Raw genomic sequence first — 6,240 nt, forward strand, 5'->3', positions numbered from 1 at the left:
ACATATTTACATACATAATTATTCAGGTGCATGTGTAATAACTTGCGAAAACTTGATGCTACAGCAGCACTTCTTCTTCGTCGTCATCTTGTCTGATGCACTCAACCATGCGTCCTTACCATAGACTGTATGGTTCTAACCTCGCCCCTCCCCACCCCACAACCATTCGGATTTCTGTAGGCGGGAATTATTTTTAATGATATTCTAATGAGCCGCTTTGTGATATCACAAAGCCCGGAAACCAACGCTGTAGTCCAAACGAGCCGTTCGTTGTAGTTCTTGAAAAGGGATTTTTAAAAAACGAAATATCTCCCTTTGGAGTGGACTTTGAGATTTGTAACTTTCTAGATCTTTTTTATGCCCAAACATACACACTACACACTGACTAAAATTCAAAAAGTGAAAAAGCATAATAGGACCCCTTTAAGAAACTGACTCCAAAATTGCCACAAGAAATATTGAGACCTTTCCCAACCAGGTTGCCAAATTTCACAACTTTTGGTTCTATTAAACTCCCATTGCACAGGAAGAAATTGGAGAAAACCTATAGGATAGGTGTCTACCCACCATCAGTGCATGGCTTCTAGTCAAGGATGTTGGTCAGATTTTTCTACACAGTTTGCCTCCAGAGATCAAACAGTCAAAATAATGATTTCATCGCTAATACTTCTGACAGTTTACAACGGTCTAAGAGCGGCCTGTACTCTGAATTTCATCATCCCGAACCTCAGAGGTGCCAACATAAGCTCTTCAGACAGCGAACCTTAAAAACCCAATCCCTATCTGATCCAGTTGTAAAGCGGTTCATGTGCTGCATAAATATTGACAGTTTGACATTTGTTTCACACAGGCTAATCCATTACACTTGTTGCAAATCTCGCAAGTGTGAGGTCATGGCAAAAGTATTCCTCAATGTCATAAATATGTCATCCGCTAATCAGTTTGAAAAGTCTTTTCAGGTTTTTTTTTCTTGCTCCGACTAGATTAACATCAAAACATACAGAGAGTACAGAGAGTGTAGGTGACACTGGACTAAAACTCTCATCCAAACCGGGCAGTTGGAGAGTTTAAGTTCTTAAAACAACACTAGACTGTCAAAGCTGCTCTCTCGCTGTACTTAAAGAGTGCTGAAATCTTTGTTTTAAAAACGGTAAACTCTTAGAGGGCTGATGTGACCCGTAGCGCTGCTGGCATAAACAAATATTATGCCTTCGCCGGCCGGAGGTAGAGTCAGCAAAGGTGTTAATTGTTTTCAGGCTGTCATCTTTAAAAGCTGTTAAGATCAATTAAAGTCATCGCTGAGCTGAGCATGTGCTCGGTGAAACAACCCAGACTGAGTACGCTGTGCGTCTGGAATGCGAGCAGCAGATATAGATTAACCGTGTGAAAATCAGCACTGAGAGAACACTTCAGGAGGAATGTACAAACCAATTCATTTTACAGCTTGAGTGAGAGTCGATAAAAAGGTTTATTGAAATATGTCAAGCAAAGCACGAAGGACTAATAGTTCAACCTAAAAAGGATAGTTCACCCAAAAAACTATCGTTTTTACTCTTGTGTTGTTACAAACCCATATGACTTTCTTTCTTCTCTGGAACACAAAAGGAGAGATGTTAAGCAGATTGTCCAGCTGCTCTTTTCCACACAAAGAAAGCCAAAAGCGGTTCCAAAAATACTTTTATTAGAATTTATTCAAACTTGTTTAAACTTATTCAAACTTCAAACTGACTTTCAAGTGACAAAAATAAGAGCCAGTGGTGCTTGACATAATTGTCAACTCAGATCAAATTTAACATACCATGTTTAAATATATGGAGACATGAATAAGATTTTGAGATTTATACATCATCTGAAGCTGAATAAATAAGTTTTCCATTGATGTATGGTTTGTTAGGATAGGACAATATTTGATTTTGACCCGTACAATGTATTTTTGGCTATTGCGACTTAAGACTGGTTTTGTGCTCCAGGGTCACATAGAAATCATAGAACAGTGGTTTTCAGTTAGGTGACCTCAGCAAACATTTAAGGTGGCCAAATGAAAGTATTAAAAAAGATTTAGAATTGCTCATTTTGACTACATTTATGTTATGTTTGTGTTCTGTTTTGGAGCTTGACAGCTTTTGGTCACAGTATACTTTCTTTACACGGAAAAGAGCAACGTGAACATTCTTCAAAAATTCTCCAAAAGAAAATCATGTAGATTTGGAATGATGACAGAATTTTCATTGAGCTTATTCAAATAAGATTGATGGTGCCCCTTTATATAATTCGCTTTAAAATGTAGTACAATGAACAAATATGTTTTTCTGCTAAATGTGGATGATATTTGCTGCTGTTGGGGTTAGGATATGGGTAGGCTTAACGGTACAGTAGTGCAATTAAAAACCAAACTGGACAAGGCATACTTTAGTTCACTTAAAGGGGTCATATGATGCAATTTCAAATTTTCCTTTCTCTTTGGAGTGTTACAAGCTGTTCGTGCATAGATAAGAAAGCTTTGTAAAAACGCGTTTCAGAAAGGCGAGGGCATAGAGGAGAAACAATAATGTACAGTATGTGGAAAATAATGTGTTTTTTGAACCTTAAACCGCATAAACACATTGAATTACACCAAATACACAACATAATGTTCTTTTTAGCAACATCATATGACCCCTTTAAACATCTCGATGGAGAAAGTCCCTAAAAGCCAACATATTTAATCATAAAGCACCACTACCTAAAAGAATGAAATACTAGAAGCCGAGGAGAGAGGATAATTGCTGGCTGAAATCCCCCTCATACGCACCCTTTTTTCCCCCGACTCTCAGCGCTCCAGACCAAACTCAATCTTACTGATCCTGACTGTTGTAGAGCTGGCAAATGTGGTAAAGGGATTGACAAAGGCTATAAGAAACAGTGAGAAGTTGGATAAAGGCCCCAAGGCCTACCTTTTTGGCTCGTCCTCCTGTCGTTGTTAATAAATGTTGGGATACTGTGTCTGCAGGGTGGTGAAAATTACATTAGTGGAGCTCATTTCAGTCTTTGGATTGAATTATGGTTATGTATGTGACTAGATTGGCTTGCGATGTGTGTGTTTTGTGCTGTTTAACTGTGTAACATAATATGATGTAGTTTGCTCATTTTGGGTTCACTCTCAGTCTCTTTTAATTCATAAAAGCTCATGGGGAGGGGTGGGGTGTGCATATTAGTACCTTAAAACTTCACTTCAAATAAGAGAGCACATTATGGATCTATAAATGACTGCATGACTGCCTCACCCCTTCCTTCCAAAACTATTTATTTACCTAGTTAATTCAGGCTGTTTCCATGCCTGAGCCCTTTAATTAAGAGCCGGAAGCCACATCTGTCTGTATTTTGTAGTTCCTCTTTCACAGTAAATTAACTTAATTGCTGAACAAAATCTTGTCAGTAATTGCACATTCATAACAGAAATCTCAGATCTGCTTTATGCATTTATGTGAGTTTGTTTCATCCTGCATGAAGATATAACAATTTAAACGCATGGTCTTCATTGACAAAACACTTTTCAACAGTACAACAGTGAGGAATATTTACACCATTTCTACTGGGTTACGGTAAATATTCATTTGGAGCCAATCAGTGCAAGTTTTACCTGTCCAAACCGCAGAGCAGGAATGTTTCATATCATATTTGATTTGATATGTGCTGTCCTGACCAATCAGACGCCTCCTTGAGGAGCGTGGAGGAGGAACCCCGTCCCGTCCCATCAACATTAATTGTCAGCAATCAGCTGAGGGAAAACTATGATCACTAATGCTCGGAGAAACCTGAGAAATCTGCACAGATGGGTGTTTGCACTTTCTCCATGCACCTATCTGTGATGAATCCTGAGAGAGTTTTCTACAGTAGATTAATGCTGTCGGTCCACAAACCAAGACAGCTTGTGCTCCTCCCCTGTTCCTTCAAGACTGATGGGAAGGCCTCATATATCAAGGTGTTGGTAAAGCTTTGCAGTGGAGTCATGTATCATATACTCCAGAAATATACACAATACACTACTACACTTGCTCTATACAATACTATATATTTAAAGGGATAGTTCACACCAAAAATGAAAATTCATGAAGTGTTCTAGAAGATATTCATCATATATGTGACCCTGGACCATAAAACCAGTCTTAAGTCACTTGGGTATATTTGTAGCAATAGCCAAAAATATATTGTATGGGTCAAAATTATAGATTTTTCTTTTATGCCAAAAATCATTAGGATATTAAGTAAAAATCATGTTCCATGAAGATATTTTGTAAATTTCCTACCGTAAATTTTTGATTAGTAATATGCATTGCTAAGAACTTCATTTGGACAACTTTAAAGGCGATTTTCTCAATATTTTGATTTTTTTTGCACCCTCAGATTCCAGATATTCAAATAGTTGTATCTCGGTCAAATATTGTCCTATCCTAACAAACCATACATCAATGGAAAGCTTATTTATTCAGCTTTTAGATGATGTATAAATCTCAATTTCGAAAAATTGACACTTAAGACTGGTTTTGTGGTCCAGGGTCACATATAGCATATGAACATTTTCCGCAAAGTTTGAAACCAGAAAGTGTCCAAGACTTTTTGTACTTATTGTACTAATATAGAAACCTAAGAAATTTCATTGTGTGAAACTTGTGCTATATATAAAAAAATAAATCCACTTCTTTTGATAGACATACCTAGTGAAAAATACATTTATTTCATACTAAGTATAGTTCAAATCTATTAACATATTTACTGACATATCACTCAAGCCTTACTGATATAAAAATTGTCATTAAACTTTATTTGGAGTACTACTTGTGCACAATGTACATTTCTTAATATTAAACCTAAAATGTGTTAAATGTACACTGTAAAAAAAAATCTGTGACATTTACGGTAAAATACCGGCAGCTGCATTTAACAACAAGATTAAACCCTAATGTACACAACTGATAAGAAAAAACTAGGAAAAAACATGTTATTTCAACAAAAAAACATCAAATATGAAGAGTCATGCAGGGAATTCTGGGAGTGTCAATTTACGGTTTTTCACTGTAAATTATACAATGACTTTTTCTTTTTCACTTCCAAAAACGCATTTTTAACAGTATTTTACTGTAAAATTACATTTAATGTAATTACATTTATTCACCAAATATAGTATGGAACTTACTGTTAACCAGTTAACAGTTTTTTTTTGGAGGGCCACTGTATGTTGAAATTAGTTTATGACGTGGTGAAAATAATAGCTTTGAAGATAAAACATCTGTCTATACACACTAATTAATTAATGACTCATCATAGCTTATGGATATTCCTTTGAGAAATTCTGCATGGAGACATTTTACCTGGATCAAGAAGATTACCTTGACTTTAATGCTAAAAAACAATATATAGCATTAGATTTACAATAAATGTCAATTAAAATGCATTAGATAACAAGGTGAATAATAAAAGAAAACTGTATCTTGTAAATACGGATTACTTCTGTAACTCTTAAAAAACTACTCATAAAATCGACCTGTAATCTAAAAATCTGCTTCAGCAATTTCAAATTTACAGATTTGCAATTACTAAATACTAATCTGAATTTCGGGGTGATGTGTCTCCTTGATCATGCCCTAACATTTATGGTAGCTATAACCCAAATAATTTTTGTCTTGGTGTTACTGTAGGTCAAATAATTAGATTCCAAGGGAATGCATTAGCTGATCTAATGTATGTGTTGAATGTAAAGAAAGTGTGGATAAAAGTGTTTGCAAAACATAAAAAAAAAAAAAAATTAAATGATAAAAAATGTTTTCAAGTGAGGGAAAATAATAATTTTCACATTTGGGCGAATTTGTTTATGGAAGACATTTGAAGACCATGTTGGACAGTTGGTATTTTTAGTGAACATTGTTTAATATTTTATCTTGTACGTTTCTAGCTGTCTGTTACATGTCTGCTTTCTGTTTGTTAAATAAATAGTGATGTGATTGATGGCCTGATATATAAGACCATAAAACTGAATGTTCTTTTTCAACTGACTGTATATATTTGTTTGTCTGCACTCAAAAGTCGGGCCCCGTGAGAACCCTGTCAGCTCTTGTATGTAGCGGAGACATGAATCGAGGCGGAACTCTTTCTATAGACTCTCTTGCTCTCTCTCTTTCTCTCTGTCTCACCCCAGGGGAAAGAGCAGCTGTCAACCCTCAGCACAAGAGGGACCCTCCGGGGCACCTGGGGACCACCGCCAAG

The sequence above is a fragment of the Sinocyclocheilus rhinocerous genome, unplaced genomic scaffold (genome assembly GCF_001515625.1).
Source record: "Sinocyclocheilus rhinocerous isolate Xijiao unplaced genomic scaffold, SAMN03320098_v1.1 scaffold387, whole genome shotgun sequence".
In the NCBI taxonomy this organism is placed as follows: Eukaryota; Metazoa; Chordata; class Actinopteri; order Cypriniformes; family Cyprinidae; genus Sinocyclocheilus; species Sinocyclocheilus rhinocerous.